Raw genomic sequence first — 12,707 nt, 5'->3', positions numbered from 1 at the left:
CTAGAGAAAGTCTAAAAAATGCCACAGCATGGACACCACTTGAAAGGCTTTAGATATATCTACTTAATTATAAAAGACACTAAAGGCAAAGAGTTGAAAGGACTGCCACAAAGGGAGACACTTAAGATTCCAAAAAAAAGTAATAATTCTCTTCCTGTTCAAACTTCACCCCACAGTACCCTACACTTTCCTAAAATATCGCTAGAGTCATGGAATATCTAAATTAGAAGGTAAGAATCATCAAGGTCAGCACTATTATAACTTCCTTTTCAAAGGAAATACTAATAGGTGCTCACTAAATATTTGTTGAATAAATATACAGATACAGATAATGAACAGCTATTGGCAGAAGAGAACTTGAGATGACTTGGCCCATCAGCCAACCCGCACCCTCTATCACCCAGACTGAGTTTAGGATCAGGCTGAGAAGTATTGAATACCTAGGGAAACATGCAGAAGGAGATCTAGCATGACTCTGGGAGTCAGTATCTCCTTAAGTTTTGGGCCTCAGAAGTATCTCTTGCTCCTTGCTATTTGGATTTAGCCCCATCCCACACTAATCTACATTGTCTGCTATGCCTAGATTAGAAGTCTTTCTATTATATTCATTATCTAAAAGAAAGAAATGCTGAGCCACACCCTTTGACAGACTTCCTCTTCTATTTAATTTCTGGTTTAGAGAAAGTAAATAAAATTGATGGTGGAGAGGAGTGAGTAGAATGAAGTGATTATTAAAAAAGGATCATGGCCCTGGCCGGTTGGCTCAGTGGTAGAGCATCGGCCTGGCGTTCAGGGGTCCCGGGTTCGATTCCCGGCCAGAGCACACAGGAGAAGCACCCATCTGCTTCTCCACCCCTCCCCCTCTCCTTCCTCTCTATCTCTCTCTTCCCCTCCCGCATCCGAGGCTCCATTGGAGCAAGGATGGCCCTGGGTGCTGGGGATGGCTCCTTGGCCTCTGCCCCAGGTGCTAGAGTGGCTCTGGTTGCGACAGAGCGACGCCCCGGAGGGGCAGAGCATAGCCCCCTGGTGGGCAGAGCATCACCCCCTGGTGGGCATGCCGGGTGGATCCTGGTCGGGCACGTGCGGGAGTCTGTCTGACTGTCTCTCCCCATTTCCAGCTTCAGAAAAATGCAAAAAAAAAAAAAAAAAGGATCACACCTTCCTTTCTCTTCCTTTTTGGGAAGGTAAATAAAACCTGGGTAGTGCAGAGTTTGGAAAGCGTATCTAATTATAAGAGTCAAAAGTGATATATGTGCCCATGTTTAACAAAATGTAGTCAAAAACATGAGTTGTCATCATTGTGCAAAGGTATAAGCAGGCACAGCCAGGGACCAGTTTCAGTAGTCTGGTGTCATCACAGATGTCCTTGGTTCTGGTCTACCAAAGTAGTGGGACCCTCAAATAAAATAGCAGATATCAAGTCTTATACATTGTTTGAGGAACATGAAACAATTGACCACCAACACAGAAAAGGCAAACTGCCTGTTCTCTTTTCACTACTTGCCCGTGTGCCATTTTAGCTAACCCAACCATCCCAAATAAGTTGTCACTTATTTGTCACAGTCCTGGAAATTGGAGGCTCATCCCAGGTAGAGATCAGAAGACACAAACTGTTGACTGGAAATTGACAAGATTGAATTTCCTTTTAAATGGATCCAGTTCTGTGTGTTTGACCTCAGAATTCCCAGTGTTGGTACTTTGATTCAGGCATTCCTGGAATAAAAAAATGACCTAGGCCAGGGGTCGGGAACTTATGGCTCACGAACCAGATGTGGCTCTTTTGATGGCTGCATCTGGCTCACAGACAAATCTTTAATTAAAAAAATAATAACATTAAAAATATAAAACATTCTCATGTATTACAATCCATTCCCTTTCTACTGCTCATGTTCATGGTTGCGGGTAGCTGGAGCCAATCACAGCTGTCCTCCGGGACAACACTAAATTTTTATTGGATAATGCTTAACGTACACGGGTTGTTGTATGGCTCTCATGGAATTACATTTTAAAATATGTGGCGTTCATGGCTCTCTCAGCCAAAAAGGTTCCCAACCCCTGACCTAGGCCCTGGTTGCCCCAACTCTAAAATTTGGGCCCTTCCATCCATTCTACATGCCATTCCTGTTTATGAACATATAAATCTGTCTCTGCTTACTGGTAAACCCTCCACATTTCTCTGCCGTACTAAGGCCATCAGGCTTCCAGTCTACAGTGATTATTATTTGCATGCACCCTGAATTAGAACCCTCCCAGTTCTTCACTACAGAAAACCTGCCCATTCCTACTCCTCAGAGTTTGTAAAACTTATGTTTGACTTGAAATGTTCACTTTTCCCATCACACCACACTTAGGGAAATTCAAGTTCTCCCATCTGGGTGAGTAGAACTTGGTAAAATTCTATGACCTTATCAAATTACCGTAGTCAATCAAGATTCAGCTTTCTCTTGAAAACTTCATTAATTTCATCTTAGATTTATTGGTTCATCAAGTATTTTTACCAAGTATGAACTATATACAGTGTGTCCGTAAAGTCATGGTGCACTTTTGACTGGTCACAGGGAAGCAACAAAAGACGATAGAAATGTGAAATCTGCACCAAATAAAAGGAAAACCCTCCCAGTTTCTGTAGGATGATATGGCAGCATGTGCGCATGCGCAGATGATGACGTAACACCGTGTATACAGCGGAGCAGCCCACGGCCATGCCAGTTGAGATGTGGATGGTACAGAGGAAAGTTCAGTGTGTTCTGTGACTCACTAAATTCGAATCCGTGACCAAAGTGCATCGTGAATATCGGCGCGTTTATAACGAAGCGCCACCACAGAGGAATAATATTACTTGGTGGGATAAGCAGTTGAAGGAAACCGGCAGTTTGGTGGAGAAACCCTGTTCTGGTAGGCCATCAGTCAGTGATGAGTCTGTAGAGGCTATACGGGTTAGCTACCTAAGGAGCCCTAAAAAATCTGTGCATGAGCCCACATCGAACTGCACTGAATAGGTATGAAACTGGGAGAGTTTTTCTTTTATTTGGTGCAGATTTCACATTTCTATTGTCTTTTGTTGCTTTCCTATGACCAGTCAAAAGTGCACCATGACTTTACGGACACACTGTATTATACAACCCATTAAAGACACAAAATAGCTGACCATGTGTAAAGTTACAGTAATTTAAGGTAATTTTACTTATTTTTATTTTACTTTTTATTTTTCTCTCCTGTCTTTCATGCATAAAGTTAAAGATACCAAGTGAAGGAACACTAAATTACACAGAGCTGGAACTATATGGTACCTACTGTATTTTTGTTTAACTATTTCTTTTTTTATTTCACTATACGAGATCCTTGGTAGAGTAGAACCTGCCAGAGAATTGCATTTTTGATAAAAACTCTTTGAAAATTGGCATGAAATCCAAAATGTATCAATATACTTTATCTCATATGAAATCCAAAAGTATGCAAATTTCAAACTATTGAAAATAATTTCTGACAAACTCATAGTTACTAACCTTGAGTTAGGAGATATATAAATATATATCTATATTTTATTGTGTCTATTCTTATCCAACTATTACCATCTATTAATAGGAGTATATGTGTGTGTGTGTATATATATATAGATATAGATAGATATATAGATAGATACCAATTAGTGGTCTGGTTTATATATATTAGTAGTCCTTTTTTTTTTTTTTTTTTGGTAAAACCATAGAGAAGAATTAACATATTAATGTAATCTTAACTATCAGTGGTCATAATTAATTTTTTCTTTATCAAAAACCAGCTTTGTTGCTTTCAGCACTCTACACTGTGTAACTGTACCAACATTCCAAGATCTTTTCAGTACAATGGCTTCTTGTTTTAAGCCAAGCACAGTTATTTTGCTCATTTACAATTCAACTGCTATCCTGGTAAGTAGTAGCTGAAAATATCTTCTGTGACCACATCGTTTTAAAATCTATTATCAATGACCATGTATGAGTACTAAATACAGAAGAAAATATTTTTGTCAAGGAAACTTTTGAGGAAAGGCTAGGTAATTGGTCTATAATAAAATGTTACAAGATTAAAGAAAAAAATGATACAAGTTTAGAGGGAAAAAAAGGTGAAAGTGTGAGTAGAGGCCTATAGTAATGCTCAATAAGTAAACAATTTTAAGAAAGAAATAAAATAAAACATATGTCTCTAAAATAAAGGACTCTGAGTTAGTATATCCTTGAATAGGTTAAACAAATAGTGCATTGATGATTTATTAGATTCTGGTTCTATGTGCACTTTTTTTTCCTTTTAACATATTTCCTCCCATTTAAATCTTTTCTGGTTATATTCCAGGCAGAGGGAGACTGGGTACTACCCACATAAAGCTAGCACAATTCCAGCAAACAAATGAAAACAATGGGTGAGGTCACTGTTCCTGCCAAGGACGTGCAAGGTCACTGCCCGATGCAGGCCAGGCTGCTCAGGGAGTGCCTGCTCAAGGGAGTGTCGCAAGGAAACTGTTCTCACACCAGCCTAGGAAGACAGCTAAACTTAGAACATTCAAACAGGAGGCGTTAATAAGGCTCTGATGAAAGCGAGGGAATTGGAAAGGTCTTTTTTTTTTTTTTTTTGTATTTTTCTGAAGCTGGAAACGGGGAGAGACAGTCAGACAGATTCCCACATGCACCCGACAGGGATCCACCCGGCACGCCCACCAGGGGGTGACGCTCTGCCCACCAGGGGGCGATGCTCTGCCCATCCGGGGCGTCGCTCTGTCGTGACCAGAGCCACTCCAGCGCCTGGGGCAGAGGCCAAGGAGCCATCCCCAGCGCCCGGGCCATCTTTGCTCCAATGGAGCCTCGGATGTGGGAGGGGAAGAGACAGGGAGGAAGGAGAGGGGGAGGGGTGGAGAAGCAGATGGGCGCCTCTCCTATTTGCCCTGGCCGGGAATCGAACCCGGGACTCCCGCATGCCAGGCTAACGCTCTACCACTGAGCCAACCGGCCAGGGCTGGAAAGGTCTTAAAAGTTTGTGTGAGGGAAGATTAGGCAGTGATATCACAACATGGTTTAAGGTTAATTCCAGGCCCTAAATCCTTTCCTTTAGTTTAAGCACGTTTTAACCGTTACCTAAGAGGTTCCTTTTGTTGAACTGTCCCATGATAAGATCATCATTTAGACTGAAAATACTCCTGAGAGGTGAAACAGACAGGTGTTCTAAGGTGAAGATATCCTAAGCTTGGTAAGACAATCATATCTCTAGGATGTGAGAAGTGACCCTGGTATCACATTGACGTTTCTGAGCTTAATATATTTATACGTATATATTGACAATGTTAACTTTTAATATTCCATCATCAATGTCAATTAATTTGATAGTATTCCATCACAATGTCAATTAATTTGATAGTATTCCATCATAATGTCAATTAATTTATGACTAAATAGCTTAGTGGCTTCAGGATACAAGAACAGAAGAAATGGACAACATAAAGGTATCTGTAAATGGACCAAAGATTAAACTAAATAAACTAATGCTCAGAAACTATTGGAGTACATTTACAACATTAAGAATGATACTGCTTCTAATTTCTACAGAGAATATATTTCATTTAAATATGCAACAGCAATTGTGTAGCCAGGCACAATAATATCAAGGTATCTTCTAAATAATGTCTCCTGAAAGGAACATCACTCCATCCTATAATATATTCTACTTTCTCTTAGTTGGATGTGATATCTCTCTTGGGAACATTCTTTGACATTTTTTTTTGGTTAATTTTTTCATTATCTGCAGAAATTTATAATTTCCCATTGGCTTTACTTGACTCCCTATTATTCACTAAAAGGCTCAAATTCTAAAACCAAAAGACCTCCTTAAATTTTAATACTTTAACAAACATTTGCTAGAGGCTGATTATGTTGCTAGGCGTTGCCATAGTTGAATGGGAGCTATAAATAACATTGTGGCTCTCATAAAGTAGCTTATCTAGCTATTCACTTATTGATGTATACATGCAAGTCGATATGTGTTAGTCTGTTTCCTTACATGATATATATAACTTCTTAGAAAAATTTCAACATGTAACAAAATACAGTTTTTAACGAAATCTTGGGTTTGACATACTATGAATGAGCTAATAAGTTGTTTTATTACAATACTAAAAATATCCTTTTTTCAAGGAATAAAATTAAATTGACTAGAAGAGCAGACAGAAAAAGAAATGAACTCGGGTCATACTTTAGTTAAAGAGACCAGAATGGGAGATGTGCATAAACTGAAGTATAAGTCTGAAGAGAAAAATTGTTAGTGAGAGATGTTAAATGGGAATATAAAAATAAACAGAAGGTGAGCTTTTCCTGCTTTATCATTTTGGCCAGAGCAGCTATCTTGGATCCTAATGCTGGTTTACTGAGGTATAACAGTTATTGGTATTTGCCCTGACAGCTGGTCTAGTATTTGAAAGAAGCATGATAATGTAGAAGTCCTGGGTTCGATTCCTGGCCAGGGCACACAGGAGAAGCGCCCATCTGCTTCTCCACCCCTCCCCCTCTCCTTCCTCTCTGTCTCTCTCTTTCCCTCCCGCAGCCGAGGCTCCACTGGAGCAAAGATGGCCCGGGCGCTGGGGATGCCTCCTCAGCCTCTGCCCCAGGCGCTAAAGTGGCTCTGGTCGCAGCAGAGCAACGCCCCGGAGGGGCAGAGCATCGCCCCCTGGTGGGCAGAGCGTCGCCCCCTGGTGGGCGTGCCGGGTGGATCCCGGTCGGGCGCATGCGGGAGTCTGTCTGTCTCTCCCCGTTTCCGGCTTCAGAAAAATACAGAAAAAAAAAAAAGTTGATGTACTTCAAGTTTGGAATGTCCCTGTTCATCGAGGGGCATCAGCTTCCTAGAAATGCCATCATGGAAACCATCTCTCCTCCCAGACATCCCAGGCAGCCCTCGAGTCCCATGTCCACAATAGCTGGGTGACTCTGGTCAAGGCTGTATACTGTCCTTTGCTTTTGTTCTTTCTTGGGTGACCTGGTCAAGGTACTTAAAACTCCCCCCCCCCTTTTTTTTAGGTAAACATCTCTATAACATTTTGAACTGCTGATTGCATTGTGTGCTCATCACCCAAAGTCAAATCATTTTCACTTAAAACATTCTGTAGTCAATTTCTGCCACTATATCATATAGAATAATAACATCTGCTCTATCTTATATATAGTGATCTTTAAAATAATTTCAATGTGAAATTTATGTTTTATATAATTGCAGAGTTAATTCTGTGCCTGCCACAGTGTGGATTTAATTCTTAAATAAATAGTACATATATTGGGATGCACTCCAAGAACTGTTTTGAATAAATGTGGAAAGGAGGGACACACAAGATATAAAGTGCGAACATTTAAGCTTGACTTCCAAGATTTTCCTGGCTTCTCTTTAGTCTAGTTCTCACCCCTTCATAACGTAATCTCTAGATGTGTAAATAATCCGCATATATCATATCCTTGCACAATACACCATTACCCATGCTAACTGCTTGCTGTTCCCATATTTTTCTTCCATCACCCTCCTCTCCCTTGTGCATACCTGCTAGTTCTTAACTCTACTGGCATTTCTTCTATAAAGTTATTTATTCCTTACCCCGTCCGCTTCCCTATAGGAAGAACTCACTCCCTCAGCTGCCCCTTGCACACACACCCCCTCCGCATACAGACGTAGACAGAACTTCTGTTATTATATTGCTTTTTTTTGTGCCTCCTTTCCATAGCAAAGAATAGTTCCTTGAGAAGAGGGTCTCCGCTTTTTTTGTTTTTGTTTTTCGTCTATGTATCCCAGCACCCAGAATGTCCTGACATCTTGCTCTTTATTGAACAAAGAAGTAAAAATGAATAAATATCATTAAGTTAGTTATTAGCTAATAAGTAAACCAGCAACAACACGGAAGTAGTTCTCTTGCTCTAATGTTGGACTCTACCATATATCAGTTATATCCATCAGGGTTTGCAGAAAACCAATTGCCAGCTCATATGGGCTAAATCAGAAGAGTTTGATAAAAGGGCTATGAAAAGTGTGGCCAGTGGTAAGAAAAGTCATCAAGGGATAGTGAAGCACCCAGGGTCTAGCAACTAGAGGAAGATGATCCCCTCAAGGTAATAAAAGGACGAAGGGAAAGAATTTTACCAGAACGTGAGAGGGACCTAGTTAGAGCTGTAAGACAAGGTCATAGGACAGGCGCTGAAGCCTTTTGTTAGAGGGATGTAACCACTGCTGCTCCAAGAAGACAAGAATAAATATCCCAACTTCCTTTTCTTCTACCTCCAGATACACTGCTGTTGCCTCCCATGTGTGGAATCCAAGCAGAAAGAAGAGAAATGGGAAGCCTTCTTAATGTTATTATTATTAACTATTGTTATTCTTAATGCTCAGAGACCAGAATCCAGGCACAAAACCAGGATCTGAAAGGGGGTGGGAGTGGCTCTCAAGGACAAACTGCCCAGTCAGTTGTACATTCTGAGAGAAATCAAGGTTCTTTGTTAGCCATATAACATTGTCAAAGGACGGTGGGCCTATCGACTCCATTTCTTCAGTCGGACGTGGTCAGCAAGCAGCTGAGACGAGCTCATGAGAAACGATGATGGGTACCTGGGCAGGAAAACTGACACTTTGGGCATTACAGAAAGTCCTTTCATCTAAAAGCCTACTATTTATTCATGAGAAGTCATAATTTCATAAATGGATTCTGAATAACCTAAAAGTAGTCAGCATTACTTTAACTAGTGGGCAATTTATTCCCCCCTTTTTTTGGTATGGTTAGAATTAGATTTGCAATTTTACTGCTTCACAAAGTCATAATGTGGGAACAAGCCCTCAGGATCATGCAGCATGTCCACTGAGTAAAAACCTTGCAGTTACTTTCCAGGCTACCGAGAGCTGTCTTATTCTATATGCATGACATATAAATTCATCTCCATGTTTCAGTATGAAATGATGTGTGGAACATGGTTGGAAATTAACTTCCTTCCATGAAAGGTATATAGGATTTAGCCATACCTCACAATCTGAGGTATGGTTTTTGTTCAGGGTTCTTTGGAATCACAAAATTTGGAAGGTTTTTAGAGATTTTTCGACTCCATCCTTCTCCTAGACATCATTGCTCATCTAACCTCCACACATATGGTTTAGGGATGAGAAAAGTGAGTCCCAGAAAGTCTAAATGACTTGCTCAACATTGTGTAGCCTATTCTTACTTAGTACTTATTCCCCTACCTATAGGTTACTTAAATTTCTCTCTTATTGATTCAGCAAATTTCAGGCTATTACAAAGCCAGTAGTTTTATAATCAACTTTTATATCTCTGGTCTAGAAATCAATCCTAAAAATAAAAAATGGAGTAGTTAGCAGCTCTAATTCTAAGGTAAAATAGGAATCAGGCATAAAGAGATTGTGTTGAGAAGAAATACCATTTTCTGCTTAACAGATTTAATTTGGAGATTGAAGATATGCCAGAAAAGCATGCGTTTATAAAAAAACATCAGAAGGCCACTAGAGTATTTTCCATCACTACCTGAAATGATAATGCTTAACTTAAATAAAGACAAAAAAATGAAATCGATAATAAAACGAGAGAAAAATACTCTGAAGTATCATTATTTTAGAGGTTATGAAACTATTCTCTCTTCGTGTTTTACCCAGTTTTTAAATTTTTTTATTATTATTTTAGAGCAGTTTTAAGTTTCCAGAGAAATTAAGAGGAAGTTGCAGTTTCCCATACACCTGCTGATCCTACACATGCAACGCCTCCTCCATTACCAACTCATTAGAGTGATACATCTTTTTAAACCAAGGATAAACCTACCTAGACACACCATAATCAAAGTCCATACTTCACATCACGGTTCACTCTTGGTATTGTGTATTCTATAGGTTTGGACAAAAGAATAATGCCACATAGCCACCATTATAGTATCACACAGAGTCTTTTCACTGCCCTAAAAATCCTCTGTGTTTCCCCTATTCATCTCTTCCTCCTAAATCCTGCAATGCTGGTTAATTTTATGGTCTCCATAGTTGGCCTTTTCCAGAATGTCATCTAGTTGGAATCATATACTAGATAGCTTCTTCAGATTGGCTTCTGTCGCCCGGGAATATGTATTTAACTTCCTTCAGTCTGCTTTGAAGCAGGAAACAGGACAGATCTAGCTTCTTTAATATGGAAGTTCTAGCAGTAATTCTGCTAAAAGTATTTTTATTTGCCTAGAATACTGATTCCCCAATATTCTTAGATTTATTTATCTACATTCATTTAGTTATTGTAATAGATTTTTAAAGCCATATTAAGTAATTTTTCATCCTCTTACAATTGTTTCTTAATTTGATATAAAATGATGCATTTTATTTATTTTTTTATTATTTTATTTTATTTTATTTATTCATTTTAGAGAGGAGAGAGAAAGGAAGAGAGAGAGAGACAGAGAGGGAGAGAGAGAGGAGAGAGAGACAGAGAGAGGGAAGGTGGGGAGGAGCTGGAAGCATCAACTCCCATATGTGCCTTGACCAGGCAAGCCCAGGGTTTCGAACCGGCGACCTCAGCATTTCCAGGTCGACGCTTTATCCACTGCGCCACCACAGGTCAGGCCAAAATGATACATTTTAAATGTAATCAGAGTCCATGATCTGTGGCTCTGTATGTTGTCAATTTACTCTTCATTTCATTAGCTTCACTGATATATAAAGCTTCACTGGTATAAAGTTTGAGCAAAATTTAGGTCAAAATATATCATCCTTAGCGTGCGGAGGACCCGGGTTTGATTCCCGGCCAGGGCACATAGGAGAAGCGCCCATTTGCTTCTCCACCCCTCCGCCGCGCTTTCCTCTCTGCCTCTCTCTTCCCCTCCCGCAGCCAAGGCTCCATTGGAGCAAAGATGGCCCGGGCGCTGGGCATGGCTCTGTGGCCTCTGCCTCAGGCGCTAGAGTGGCTCTGGTCGCAATATGGCGACGCCCAGGATGGGCAGAGCATCGCCCCCTGGGGGGCAGAGCACCGCCCCTGGTGGGCGTGCCGGGTGGATCCCGGTTGGGCGCATGCGGGAGTCTGTCTGACTGTCTATCCCCGTTTCCAGCTTCAGAAAAATGAAAAAAAAAAAAATAAATAAATAAATAAATAAATAAATAAATAAAAAAATATCATCTTTGTCTCTTCCTCACTAAGACTTTAATTTTCCTAATTATATATTTATTAATGTACATTTTTATATATAATTCTTAAATAGGAAAAATAATAACCAATTTAACATAATGTTTAATCTATGCCCTAATAAGTTATAACAAATGCAAGTATCATTTTATTAGACTTAGTTTTAAATCTATAAATTTTAAAATATATTTGTTTATTTTAAAGAGCTGGATGGGTATGTTAGGCTCTATAAAGTGGTAGGTGCTACCCTAGTTGTGTATTCAACATTAAATTAAATGTCAGCATGTTAACCCAGTGACAGAAAGAGACCACTCAAGCTGTCTTGGAGATTAATTCAATTACTTGGTCTGAAACAGATCAAGAAATCAATAGAATAAGGACAGTCATAAAAGAATAAAAGCAGGGATTGACTTGAAAATACACATGACACAGAATTAGAGGTGAAAACACACACACACACACACACACACACACACACGGAGCTGTAAGGAACCTGGACAACACAGGTAGGAGAACGAACAGTCATTAGCAAGGCCAGAACAGGAGCTCGGCTGATGACACCACAAAGAAGAAAGACAAAATTACTGTAGAGCTGAGAGAAAATAAAACCTGTAAGTCCAAAGGGGAGAGAGAGTAGCAAAAATCCTAAAAACAGCGGCCAGAACAATGTTATTCTGAGAGAAACTATTATCTTAGATAAGCTAATTGTTTGTTCTCATTAATTTAATCTATATCCTGCACTAAAAAGGATTCAAACCAGCTTTCAAATCTGTCCATAGCAAAATCACTAGACAAAAATGAGTGAAGAAAAATAATGAGGGTGAGAAACAGATGAAGCCAATGGGGTAGGTATGCTAGTAAACAACCTGCATGTCACATAGTCCTATTTTTGCCCCTAACTGCCAAAGTAAACAGAAAAATGTAATCTGTTACAAGGTGCCCCGGGGCCATAAGGAAAACAATCTAGCTGCTCACCAGGCACATGGGTTCAGACTTCAGTGAAATTTATCTGAGATGCTTTTAATTAAAGAACAGACCTGTGATGGAGTAGAAGACATTTTTAATGTCATTTCTACAATATATATGATATAAAATTCTAAGTGATATTACCATAATTTCTCTCAGTTCAGTCCAAATCATAACCACATAAATATTTCAGAGAAGGCAATTATGCAAATAATCCACATTAAGCCACTCCCAGATGGTCTGGTTTATTATCCAAGAGCAAAATTCAGAATATCTGGAGAGTATCATATCTTCAGATAATCCTCAATGAATAATCCTCAATGAATATTTTCACAGCAAGTAAATCACACATGAGAAAATCTTTCATATCATCATTATTTACCCAGACATAATTTGACAAATAATTTCTGTCTAGAAAATGTAGCCAATTAATTACATATTTTCTAAACTAGAAACCTCATGATTAAATACCATCTACTTACCTTAACTTCTGCTGATTCCCCTTTTCTCTTCTGGGGAAAATTATTCCATTTTATAAATCGTGAAAGAGTATTATTTTTAGCTATAGCTCCCTGGGTGGTTGTTTTGACTT

At 39.4% G+C, this 12,707-nt stretch overlaps 1 protein-coding gene across 1 annotated transcript in view; it reads right to left on the bottom strand.

The window, feature by feature from the left end:
* Positions 1–12,707, bottom strand: part of THSD7A (thrombospondin type 1 domain containing 7A) — a 391,822-nt gene that overhangs the window by 208,889 nt on the left and 170,226 nt on the right. The window lies entirely within an intron of this gene.

Source organism: Saccopteryx leptura, chromosome 12, assembly GCF_036850995.1.
Source record: "Saccopteryx leptura isolate mSacLep1 chromosome 12, mSacLep1_pri_phased_curated, whole genome shotgun sequence".
Taxonomy (NCBI): Eukaryota; Metazoa; Chordata; class Mammalia; order Chiroptera; family Emballonuridae; genus Saccopteryx; species Saccopteryx leptura.
The sequence above is the reverse complement of the archived record's forward strand: the minus strand, read 5'-3'. Positions and strand labels throughout refer to the sequence as shown.